This window comes from Meleagris gallopavo, chromosome 2, assembly GCF_905368555.1.
Source record: "Meleagris gallopavo chromosome 2, MGAL_WU_HG_1.1, whole genome shotgun sequence".
NCBI lineage: Eukaryota > Metazoa > Chordata > Aves > Galliformes > Phasianidae > Meleagris > Meleagris gallopavo.
Window position 1 is genome coordinate 33087730 of NC_139405.1, and position 13935 is coordinate 33101664.

Consider the following 13935-nt stretch of genomic DNA (forward strand, 5'->3'; position numbering starts at 1 on the left):
CCTTGGAGAGGACCTTCCAGAGGACAGCTCTGAGTGCGGCAGGACAGACGTGTCACATGCAGAGCTGATCACCAGCCTTCATCTGTGCTGGCAGCTGATGGGAAAATGAATCCTTTGTCCCCAGGCCTCTTGTTGATTTAATTAGTTTTGTATTGTTCAAATGCTGTATCCAAAATCTGACTTTCTGCAAACATGCACTATATCACTGTGTTAAGCTACACAAATGGCTTCCACATATCTGGCATTTTCCTCCATGAAACACATTTTCTGCACCCAAGTGATTAGACACCACTCATTGATACCAGACTTTAGATACTTAATCTATTCTGACAGTGGAAAACTGAGTGAAACGCTGCTCACAGGGAGGCAAAGAGGAGAACAATGGCACTTGCCATTTCTTATTCCCATCTCTCTGTGCCACACACACTTCAACCTTTGCCTAGCTTTAGTCCATGCTTCAGATGAGAAGTCACAAAAGACAATAGAAAACTGGCTCCATGCAACATAGAGCATTTGTTGCTATTGTTTTAAAGTGCTTATTTTACATAATATATTTACTTAAATGGCAAATCCCCCAGTTTTGGCCCTTGAATGTTTGTCTTCAGGAAAAGTACTCATCTGGAGTACATTAGAACACATTAGAGTGTTCTAATGGCTTGGACTCAAGGTGTCTTCTTATACCCTTGATATCACTGATCCACTGATGAACTTAAGCAAGTTGTTCAATACTTTTTGGTTTGTTTTATTGCTAGTCTCTGGAAATGGTCTTGAGGGCCAGGATTTATTCTTGTTTTATAAGTTTTGTTGTACTTGACAAAATAGGCCCAAACTAAGCTGAAGACAGAAGTTACTGATGTAATGCAAGATGCAGCCTGCTGCATATCCTTATGAGACATGGTTATTGGAGTATTGTGTACTTTTCTGAAGATATATAAGAAATCCAAGTGGTGTGTTGAGATGTACATTAAAGAGATTTTCCAGCAAGGAAAAATGCTAAAACATGTCAACTGCTGAACATTAGGATCATTTGCTGACAGCGGAGGGATTACTTGCTTGCATTTAATCAGTTGTCTAATTAATAAAATCCTTTGTAATGCAAATCACTATAGGGCCTCATTTAAATCTAAGCATAATCCTGGAAGCCTCATGTCCTCTATTCTGTCACCTCTTGAGTTCTCCAGAATAGGTCTCTCTGCATTCCTGTGCTGCGCCCACCTGCCTTTGGGAGTGAGCCACAGGTTCCACTTGCCCCTATGATGCTTGATTTCACTTCTGCAAGGGGGAAGTCAGCTTTCTGGTGACCTCTGCAGAGTTCTTGTCCTCCTCTTTGGTATTCAGGCACTGGAATGGACTGCTCAGGGAGGTGGTGGAGTCATCGACCCTGGGGGTGTTCAAGGAAAGACTGGATGTTGTGTTGAGGGACATGGTTTAGTGGGAGCTATTGGTAATAGGTGAACGGTTGGACTGGATGATCTTTTAGGTCTTTTCCAACCTTGGTGATTCTATGATTCTATGATTCTATAATTCTTCTCATCCTCATCCTCCCTAGTATGGAACTGCTGCATCTCAGGATGCTACATCAGAGCAAAGCCTCATCCTCCTCTTGCCTGGCATGGCTGGGTACCTGCCTGCAGCCCAAGAGTATCTGTTTCCTATGATGGAAATTCCAGAAACGACTCCAGTCTCCCTAGCAAGGCAGCAGCTCGCAGATGATTTGGGAACTGCCCAGGCCCAAGTAGCATCTCTGCCATTTGACATGAAAGGCCATGTTTCAGATCTCTGCAGGAACCAAAAATCTGCTCTTTCACCAGTCACAAACTTTGAAAACATTAAAATAGAGGAAACCAAGAGAGTGTTTGCAGTGAATTTCTAGAGATGTGGAATGCTAGCTCCAGCAGACCTATGGAACAGACAGTTTTAATATACCACCAAATACCAGTTGGAATAAAAAAGCTGGTTTAAAATACACTTGCATCAACGGAGCCTCCTAAGGTAATCCTTCTGCTTCCTCAGCTGGGAATTCAAAGCCAGCCCTTTGTTGGTAGATTGGGAAGCATGCATTTCAGCACTGAACTCCTGAATCCTGCCTCCTGTGCAGGGGGGTGAAACTGGGTCCTGGCAGCCTTGCACATCAAGAAATGTTTTTAGGGGTGTTAGCTGCACTATATCAGGCAGGCAGCCCTCCTATGTGTGACTCAACTTTGGCTTCACAGCCAGAAATACAGTCAGAGCCCCACTGGTTATTAATGTATCACTGACAAAGCTGTAAACAGCAAAATGTGATGACTATTCCAAAACTAAGATTAATGCTCTGGAGCTGTGGTAATGACATTCGACTGGAATCAAGCTTGGCAACTGATGATTCACAGTACATCAAATGGCAAGATCGTCCCTGATGTCAGCAAGGCTCTGGTTTCACCCCTATTTTCTCTCTTCAAACACATTAGTGGCCTGCATTCAGCAATTTTCAACACTGGTCCTACCCAGCATCCAGCCATTTGATAGCCACAGCAACTCAGGCAAGCTTTCTTTTTCATTTTTCTCCATTTTCCCTGGTTTCTGACTGAGATGCCATTTCACAGGTATTTTCAGAGTTTCCTCTCTCCTTATATCTCAGTGTCTCCATGCATCATCTAAAAGGAGGATCAGCATAAACTCAGTGTGCACATATTATGCTTTTCCCTTCTTTTTGCTGTCACATAATGTATTCCAGTCTGGTTTAGCCACACACCCAAGTAGAGATGCATCCTAGCTGAGAGTCCCCTTCCGGGAGGGTGGAGGCCAACCCAACTCCTTCCTCCTACAGCAGGTGGCTCAGCATCCTGAATTGGCAAAACCTTGCTCCATTCTATCCCATTTGCACTGTTTGTTGTTTTTTTCTTTTTTCTTGTATGTCGCACAGGAAACACCTCACTGAAGGGTTTCCTCTCTCACTCCCTTACAAAAGTTCTGATGTCTTCTGAAATGCATGGTGTGCTCCCTAGGTCTGGACTGGCAAGTCCATCTTCCTTGCTTCAGATTCTCCCTGGGCTGGCAGCCCTGTGCTTGCTTTGGCTCTGTGGGGTTGATATCCCATCACCTCTTAGTAGGGCTTCCCACTGCTGCCTGTAAACTTCTTCCCAGGATCTTCCAGGCTTCTTCACAGGATCACACCGCCTTTATGAGATGGCACCAAAGTCTGTCGACAGTGCCTGGACTGACACATCCTACAACTACTTTTATCTTGCCAATGTTGCACTGGGGATTCATTGCAGTCCTGTGATTGATGTGTGATTTTTTTTTCCTAAAACATCTCAAATTTCAGTCCAGTTATAAGTCATGACGGTGAGCAAGAGAATAAGATAGAAGAAGAGGTGCAAATGAGCAGGCACAGCTATTGATGGACATCCCCTGTCTACAAGCCAGGGAGATAACTAATGAGCATGGATGAAGCAGTGGCCACCTATGACACTGCTCAAACTGAGCTGGGAAGTTAAGGAGGTTTCATTCAGCCTTGGAGAACTGCTCAGCCTTAGCAATTTATCCTCGTGAAAGCAGAGTAGCATCCCACATCCAGAGCTGTCCTAGGGAGGCTGTTGTGAGAGTACGCTTACTCTCCTGAGGTGAGGAACGTGTTCTCCCTGTGTTACTTGGAGACAGCCCTTTTGTACGAAAACCTGCCACCCGGCTGATGCTGGGGGAAATGCAGGAAGTAATAAGAAACCAGTCGAAGAGTGCAAAGACCTGCACCCAATCTATGCACCCAAGACAGGACATAGATTTGTTTTCCACCCCTCTTACTTGAGTTGAGGGCAGGTAACAGAAGTAATGACACTTTATCTTGGGTGGAAAGGATGAAAGCAAAGTTGTTTGGGGCCTGTTTCCCTCTGAGAGGCAAGGAATGACTTAGGCAGCCAGAATGAAGAACACCTCACCAAGTGCCCATTTTCTGAGCTGGACCAGCCAAGGGGGATGAAGTGCTGCGTATGACCTGCTCTTGACACTGGATTTGAATCCATTTAGTATTGTCTTTCATTTTCCCTCATCAGGAAGATTACTCAATCACAACAAAGTGTGTTTTGGTAATGTTTTTGTCCTTTGGTCTGAGGAGATGTTGACAGTCACCGTTTCCTACTAACTGCAATTCTGCAATTGCTTAATGCAAAGTTTCTCACAGTGAACATTACGAGCTTCTAACCTCTCATCCAAATTATTTGGTGAAAATATTGTGATTATTTTATTGCTATAGCCACAAACATTAAATATTGCACAGGTTTTGGGCCAAAAAGCCTAAAAATCCATTTTCTTCAATGAAATAACCATGTCTAAATTGTATCTCTCCATCTGAGAATGTTTTCACACATATAAGGAATTAACTATTCCTGGGTTAAACTACTTATTTTCAGTAAATGACTACTATTTTGACTTGCATTAACAGTTGCTAATAACACGAGGTGAGAGAGAGGAGTAGAGGAACACGTCTCTACCAGTTGTTGCTTCACTTGTTCCAAAAAGCAAGAAGAAGTCATCTGCAGCCATTGAAAAAAACATTTTCTTTCTTCCTTTCCAAGCACAAGTTTAACAGCTGTTGGTTCTGGCAAGTGTAATTTTTCCTTGACGCTCATCTCATACAGAACCTTATAAAAAAACAAACAAACAAACAAAAAACAAACAAAAAAGGTGAAAATTGTGCAAGAAATCAAACTCACTTCACAAGGTTGGAGCACTCATCTATGAAAAAGAACAATCTGGCTGCTTGAAGACATAACCATCCACCTCACAAACCTAGAAGGAAAGGCAAAAGCAAAATAAATGATCAGTGCTGGTCACTCTGCAGGATGCTGTTTTGGATTACCTATGATATCCTTTCTATTGCTTTGTCATCCACCACAATTCTTTCCCCCCTTGACTGCAAGTTGCTTTCTCGATATGTATTTTTTTTATTTGTTATGCATTGAGAGCCAATAAAATGCCCATCTTGTGACAACTGAACTCGATGGCTGGGCTCCCCAGCACAACTGCTGGTGGCAGACACTTGCAAGCTCAGTTTGGTCCAGAAATACAACATCTCCTTATTTGAAGTGAAATAGATGAAAACACACCATTTTGGTAGCTTGCATAACTTTTACTTTCAACGTCACTGGCACAAGTGCAATTTTCTCAGTGGGAGCTCTGTCAAGGCAGCCTGGGTGGTGCAACAACCAGCAACCCCTACTGTTGTAGCCCCACAGGGCAGCCTAAACCTTCACTGAGCAAACTCAGTCCTCATCACTATCTATCACAGGAAAGTCATCTTCTCAGTACAGGGGACCACTCAGCTCTGATTTTTCTTTGTTATTTGCAGCCAGGCTCCGATTTCCCTTGGTTAATTGTGAGATTTTAACATGTATATAACCTCTGTAATTTTGTTCCTTGTTCTCTCCTCTTTCTTCTGATGACCTCACCTTTGTCCCCTGGTTTATTTTACTGGTACATCGTGTTGCATCTTGGCACTGCCTAAAAATGCTGCAGGGTGTGGTGAAACAATTTGGATCACCTAAGTGCAAAATAGTCTTAAAGGAGATAGACTATGACAAAGGGCTTTGAATTCCCTTATAAAAAATGCAGCAGGTTAACCACAACAGAAACCTTAAGCCCATACTTCTGAGTACATGGACAGGGATGAAATTTATCACTCTCGGGTTATGATTCTTGATTACAATAGTTTTTTTTCGTTCCTGGCAGACCTAACAGGCAACACAGCCAAAAGCAAATTCTAAACCTAATCCTCCTTTATGGGGAGTTGATTTTGATACATGAAGTGCAAGCTGCAGAACAGCTAGGATCTATCACATATTCAAGGGACTAAAATAATCCATGCCACTTTGGGTCAGGTCACATTCACTCAGAAAGGCAGGGGGCTTGGGAGGAGGGCTCCCACCCCCATGGGATTTAATTTCAGCTGAGAGAAATTCTGCTAGCATGCATATACAGCAATGTCATTTGTCATTCCACCAAAAGTCATGATCTTGATGTGAAAATGACTGGGTAGAATGCAGTGATTTGTTCTCATGCAGAAAGTGAGACTAGAATACTGGATTAGTTTCGTAGGGTTTGAAAATCCTTCTACTTCAAAGGCAGGGCCAAATCACAGTGCTTGTTTTTAGGTAGAATTCTCTGTTGCAATCAGTGGCAAATTTAGACTAGAAGTCAATGATGCCATCTGGCTCTTGGATAGATCCATGTACGTTGTTAGCTTTGCAAAATTACAGGAAGGTGATGTTAATCATCCAGAAAGAGCAGCTGCCGCTAGAGCTGTTCCTTGGATAAAGTGCTAGTCAGCCAGGGGCTGGCTGCTCCTCCAATGCATATTTAATTCATCAGTATGCATTCTGAGCACATTTCTTAAGAGGCAGCAGCCACTGCTAGCAATAAAGACAGAGATCCACCTGCCACCTACCTTGGAGCAAGCCTACTTGAGCATGTGACAGCAGGAACTGGGATACCTGGTCAATGCTTCAGGCTCTGCACTTGGGCTGCAGGGGGAATTTTGCCAAGGCACTTCTTGCAGCTCTTTCTCTTCCAGTTCATCAAGTTGCAAGCACTTTGTGAGGCAGACTAAATATAATCCTGTCCTTGTATGGAGCCTCACGAAACAGGACTCTGATCTTAGCTGGCACATCAAGATAAAACTTGTTGACTCTGATTTTTTTAGGCGAGTACATCCAGAAGGAAGAGGGGCTCAGCACTCCATTCCACAGCAGCAGATAAGCTGAATGGATGGGGAGACCACACAGAAACCTGCAGTCAGATATTTTTTTTATATAGCCAGTGTTACACACAAGCCTCCTCCCTGGGCAGCCCCCATGAGGCCTGGGCAAAGGAGCACAGCACAGCCCAGCACAGGTGATGCAGTGCCTCTGTCTGTTGCTCCAAGCGTTGGGCACAGCACAAACCAACTGGTGAATGCAGCCTGGAGAGCAAAACATAAGGGCTAACCTCCAGGACCTCTCTTGGAGCCCAGCTGGACATCACCCCGACTTGATGGCCAACTGGGAAGACACTAGAGCTGGTGGCACCTGGATAATATCCAAAGCGCCACTTCCAGAAACATATTTTCTATATTTCAAATAGTAGAGGGAAAAGCTGAAAGGACAATTTATTCACAGTAAATCTTTGTTCCAGCAGCTAATGAGCAGATTCAGTAGACTGAGTGATGTCTCCTCCTCCAAATTGCTCACATCAGAGGTCACAGTAGCTCTCTCAAGGGCATCAGCTTTGTGTTCACTGTGTCTGCATCAGGATGGATAGCCTCTATTTTTCAGCACTTGCTGGTCAGATCTCAGCAAGGTGCTGATCACTTTCTGCACGGAATCAAGCACCCACTGACAAATGAGGTGTGTTAGCACCTCTCAGGAGATGATGGGCATCTGGCAGAATAAAAGCCTGCAGGGCTGAGCTACCCAGACAGCCCACACAGCAATAAATTAGACACTGTACTTGCTGTGCTGGCAAACTTATTTGTTGCTCTCACTCAGCAGCACTGCTCACACAGCTGGGTACACTGACATTAAAGCTTACCTGCACAGGGAAATTACTCATACTCTCAGGCATATTCAGGAATCAGCTTGTTGCAGACAGTTTGAGGAAACATGGATATCCTGTGCTCCCCTCTGTGCTGCAAAGAAGAGCTTGCTTTGTCTGCTGAGGGAGGATGTTGCATGCTTTTTAAAAACCTCTACTTGACAGTCACTTAACATATGACCATGTTCCCTATGAAAAGGAGCCAGCATGATCTATTTTCTTTCTACTTTTGCATTTTCCAGCATTCAGGTTTTTGCTACACAAGTTTGCATTTGATTGCTGCAAGTTTTCTCATTCACACTTTTTGGCATTTCGACCTAAAGTTGCACACGGACACAGTAACCACCCAGAAAATGCCTAATACCAGCCATCTCAACTTGATTTCTTCCCAGCTCAAGTTGTGCTAAATTAGGGCATTCCAAATTTGAACACTGTGTAAACAATCTTACACATACTGTGTTTGCACTGCGATAATGAACTGCAGACAGCAGAGTGACTTTGGTGCCAATGAGAGGACAAAATCCCACTTAATGATTGGAGTGTTTATCGGAGAAAACATCCGCAGGCTGCTTTGCAGCACCTCAGCACAGCAGTCCACTTCTCAGCTTCAGTGTACTGCCTGTAGCTATTCCACTGCATAAATTGAGTGTAAAGATCCGTCTGTAGCAAAAATGAAGAGGAAACTATCTTCAAGTTAGATTTTTAGGTTTTAAGACTTTGCTCTTTAGGACTTTCTTTTTGTTTATTTATGTATTTATTTTGCACAAGCCCATTCTTGTTTTGTTTTAGTGTGAGCAATAATGAGGGTTTGATGGAGCCCTAACAGAGACCAGAAAATCAACCTCAAATCCAAATAAATTCTCTTGTTTGGAAAAGCTTGATTTAGGAACTAATGGCCATTGGGATTTACAAGCAAAACCAAGGGCACGAGAACCTTCATGCTTAAGCAGGACAATTAATTCTGCCACACTGCACATGTGCTATGCAGGATCTTCTGTTCCTTTCCTGTGCATAAGAGAATCCATTGTTTACACCATAAATCCAAACGCTAATTTTCTCAAGCAACACAAACTGAGCACTACTTCTGCAATGTGAACATCCACAGCTGAGCTGAGGATCTTTCTGTTGCGTGATCTTCACGTCACATCAAATGGTACATCAGTTATCTAAGTGGTGGGGAAGTGAAAGGCTGATGGAGAACTCGGGAACTTCTTGTGCAGTCAGCTGACAGTAAGCTGAAAAGAAAGGAACATATGCTGCAAATTATCTGGTACACAGTGCAGCTGCGCTGGCACAGCTTACCCGTGCTTTGTTTTAATCTGCCAGTCCCTTCAGACATGTTTCAGCAACCACCTATTTCAGCAACCATCTACTTTTACCTTCAAGAACCTGGAAGCAGACATAAAAGAAAGTGTAAACGAACGCAGGTCATGAACTTCTCTGTAAGTACTGGGATATATAATTAGAAACTCCTGAGTCTGGGAAGTGACTGTGCCTTTCTTTTATGATCAGTACAAGTAATTGGAAGGTCTCAGACAAGCACAGATTGTCTGAGAGATTCTTGCTTCAGTGAGGTGTAGTTAGCTGCATGTTAAGCAGGGTGCAAGAACAGCAGCTACCCAACATGAACAGCGAGATCCCTTCCAGCATGATTCCTCCCAGCACCTGGTGGCTGCCTGCAAGCAACATGCCTTTCCCTGTGCTTTGCCTGGGTTCCCTATAATGCCAGAGGAAAGAGCCAGGCACTCCAATGAGAAATTCCTGCTGTCTCCCCTGGGTGGTGAGGGATCCACAAAACTTCATGACATGCCACCTCAGTGCTTCAGTGACTGGGGAGCCCAGGTGACCCCTGCCATTTCTTGGAGCTGGGGTCATATAAGGCCCAAAGGGTGGGCAGTCAGACTTATGAATCAGTCAGTACAGCTGGAGGAAAACAGGCTGATGGGCACCCAACATAGATCCTCATCTGACACACAGCAAAAGGTAGATAAGACCATAATCTAGAGACAATAATCTCTCTCAAATGTGGGGAAGTTGGGTGAGCCCCAGGCAATGTGCTGGAGTCACCTTTCTCCATGCTGAGTTGGGTGCAGTGCAAATCCAGAGGAAATGCTGACCCAGCCAGAAGCAGCTGGGAATACCTCTGGCTGTCAGGAGGTAATGTTTTACACAGAGGACACCAAAATGTGACCGCTGCATGGCGTGCTGCTCAGTCTTCTGGATCTCAAAAGATCCGCTTTTCTACTTGAACTGAAATGCAGGCACTTCTTTCACACTCTTTTCTAGCGGCTGCACAATGTATTAGTAACTGCAGTTCTGGTCACCATTTAATTTCCTCTTTCCCTCAGAAATTCCAGAGTGCCTCTCGTTATATTAAATTACTGCCACTCCGATGGAGAACAGAAGAGATGCTGTGATACTACTTTTGCTCCATTAAGTTTCTAATCACCTTAGGTTTGATATTCAGAAGCACTAATTAATGTTTTTAATGTGCAATGGTAGTAATGCCTTACAATTAAGTTAGTATCATTTTCAAGGAAAAATATAAACTATTTATTCCCGGTGAAAGATATAGTAGAATGAAAGGTTGAGATATCTATAAAATGTACAGAACTAATTAGTAGAATCTCACATGCCAAATCTAAAAAGTTAAATGAAGATGAATCTTAGGACTCATCTTGTTGATAGGATGAAATGTAATGGCTTGATGTTGCACTAGAGGAGGTCTGGGTTGGGAATTAGAATTTATTCTCAGAAAGAGTGGTGAGAAACTGGAATGGGCGGCCCAAGGAGGTGGTGGGGTCACCATCCCGGGAGATGTTCAGGAACTGTGTTGATGTGGCACTGGGGGGATATGATTAGTGGGCATGGTGGGAATAAATTGGTGATTGGACTAGATGATCTGAGAGGTCTTTTCCAACCTTAATGAGTCTGTGATTATATTATCCTATGATCTCTGAAAGAGAAGAAATCAAGAAACTCTCAGTTGAAACAATTACATTCTCAGTTCACAGTGATACTCCTCAGCCAACCAAACTCCTGTCTGCTATGTCACCGAAGTACCACTGAGGTGTTTTAACATTTAGCTTTAAAAATAGAGGATATATTAGGTACATACAGGAGAAAACAGTTTTCTCCTATGTCATTACTGAAGGGTGGAATTAAATTATATTTAATTCTTGTTTATAAACTTGTCTCTTTGTAATTACATGCTTAGATAACATCTCTGAACATTCCGTGTTTACAGATAATCCTGTGTTTGGAAATAATGTCTACAGTTCCAAAGCATTTTCTTTTTTGTTTCACCTTTAAGTACAGTCTGAACTGTACTTTTAAACAAAGCCTTCTGTATGTGAGGATTTGCTTAGTTCTGGTAAAGATTACTGAAAATTTCAGACTGCAACTCAACTAAGAGCTTGTAGGGAACGTCTGCTTTGCTCAGTGGCTTGAAAAAAATACAACTGAGCACACATTTGCAGCTCACATCCACCTTCACGCTCCTTTCCAGCTCTCCCAGTCTCAGCGTGAGGCTCAAAGATCTGTGCCCTGTTCAGGAGCTGTGGTGCTGCGCAGAGGTGACCTGCTCATTCCCTATACAGCCCTGGCAATTAGATTTGTCAGTCACTGATCTAGCTAAAGAAGATTACCTTTGAAATACAGCTTGTCCAATAGGTTTTGAACAATTTAAACTGCATGCAACCTCACAGACCAAGCAGCCTAACTTTTCAAGCTTGGCCAAACAATTTCAATTTGCAGAGAGCTTCAGCTGCTGCTTCTCCCCCTCCCTTCCTTCCCTCTTCATTTGCACAGGATCCTGCTGCTTTCTTCCAGTGTTTCAACGTTGGACCCCTGCTTCCCACCACTGTTCCACACCCACTCCTACTTATCTCCTGCAATTCTGTGCTTCTGACTTTTCTGTGCCACTGACTTTTAGCCCTCTTGGATGTTTTTGTCCCTACCACCCCTGCTTGCTCCTGGTTCCACCCTCTCTCAGCTCCTGAACTGCCTCCCTCTCATTTTCTCTCTAATCTCTCACCCTCCAGTGGCTCCTCAGCATTTCAGTGAATGCATCTGTTAATCCTCTTCATTGCTTACAAATGCCTCCACTCCTCCCTGCCTCAGTAACAAGTCTTCCCACATTTTCTTTCCACCACCATGCACATCCCTTATCCTTGAGTTTCAGAGAAGGCCAGAAGAGCCCAGAGTCCTCCTGCAGCTGCCCTCTCGCCCAGCCTCTGCCCCACGCTCAGTTAACTTTGCTGCTGCTGGACTTTGAGGCCTTCTTTCAACATGGCCTCCCCGATGCTGGTCTCCATGTGAGCATCACTACCAAACCCAAGCGTGGCTACAACAGTCACTTCATTACAGTGCTGCAAGTCAACAGTCAAGTATTCTACAGCTGGGACATTTTAACTCCAAACCTCTCCTGTGTCCTTATTCATACCGTGTATAAGCCTTGCAGTGTTTGTTCTCTGCAAAAACTTTTGACAGGAAGCTGTGTTACCACTTTAAACCATGCTTACTACAAGTACAGAAGTGCCTTTCTTGACCCCAACAAATGCAGATTTGTCCTGCACATGATCACACTTCTGTGAAGGACACTCCTCCGGTGTTGCCAGGCCTTTCTTTGCATTTCTCTCCAGAGATCAAATAAGAGCTGCAGCTCCTCATTTTCAAGATCTTTTGTAGTTCATCCCAGCTTCACCTGTCTCATGTGTAGCTTCTCACACAGAACAAACAGCCAGTCTTGCCATCGCCCATCAGCCCATAATACAACCACTTTGGGACACTCCCATATATCGCCATACAGACTTTGTGATGCTCTGCAATGGGAGGAATTGTTTGCACACACCTGCAAAACCAACACACCTGCAAAATTCTCCCTTTTCTCAGTACCCACAAAAACTTGACAAGGGTCAGGTTCTTGTGCTGAGCAAACACCGTCCTGCTGGTTCATTGTGCTTCCGATCTGGCTACACACCAGCTCACGCACTGTGTCAGGAGCCAGACTGTTCTACAGATGATCCTGTATGAAGCCAGGATTTGGACTTGATGATCCTTGTGGGTATCACTCAATTCTTCTTAAGATTCCACGCTACTTCCATGCTAGCATGGTGAGATCCTCATCCAGAACCCATGTTACAAATTAATATATTAAAAATAGCAACAGCAACCACTGAAACACGATTGGCATTTGCATGACAACATAAGGAATGGGAGTCTTAACCTTAAGAGAGGCAGCTGTAATTTAGGGATAACGTATGCTGTTCACTGTATAGGAAGCTGTGAGAAATTGAATGTATCTGACACTCCTTTGGTGATCCTGCTACTTCCTGGTAGCATTGCAGATTTGTTTATTAATATCTGATGATGCCTACTTTAACATAAATATGTTTTGACCATGATACAATACCTACACTCCAAGGAATAGCATTAGATTTGCCTTTTTTCCTTAATGCTTACTTTCCACCCTTTCTGTGACTAACAGTGCAATCTTAATTTATGTTGACCATCTTCATTTTTTTGTGTATTTTTTCTCAACAAAATTAAAGGGCAATCTGCAGATATCTTACCCCTTTAAAGCCCAGACAGAGGGAGGGTGAAGAGGCAGTTACCAGAACAGTTTTGGAAATCAGCAAGTGCTTCCTATTCTGGAAAAGAGGAGGTGAAGAAAGTGGTGGGTGTCTTGAGCCTTACTCTAATCATATGTCTGGGGTGGTTGCGAAGACATCTTTGAGAGTATTCAGTGGAAGTGTTTCATACAGAGTTTTTTTTTTCTGCTGAATTTTATGTCAAATAAAAGTCTGTCCTTAAAGAAACTCCTGAGGAGTCCTTGCTGTGATGGGGAACAGATGAGACCTCACAAGAGGCTTTTGTTCTGAAAGAGTATACTGGAATCTCAGGTAAGATTATTCAGTGCTGCTTACCTGGTTGTTTTTTCAGTCAACTTTCTGAACATGTTTTCTTCTGTTTAAATAGTTATCTCAAAGTTTAGCTGATTTTCTTCAAAATCCGTTTTGTATATATTGAGCAGGTCTGGAATGCAAGAACTGACTTGTATTCCGATTTTCATATTTATTGTTTTTAGAGTATTTTAGGAATACGAGCAAAAAGATAGGTATCAAACTGCTAGAGTGACACTTGATAGCTCTGGTATTTTCCAGACAATTTGTAAAATGTAATGGAAATGATCTCAAACGTGCTGTATCCTTTGTGAAGGATACTATGCGAGTCGGAGCAAAAATAACATGAAAGTGAAAAGTCTGTTAAAATGCCAAAGATCAGAATTCCAGCCTTTTGCTTTTAAAGTTGAAAACAGAATAATTAGTCCATCAGTTTAAACTGACAGATGAAAAAGCATACTACAGGCACTCCCTTGAGTTCAACGAGTTT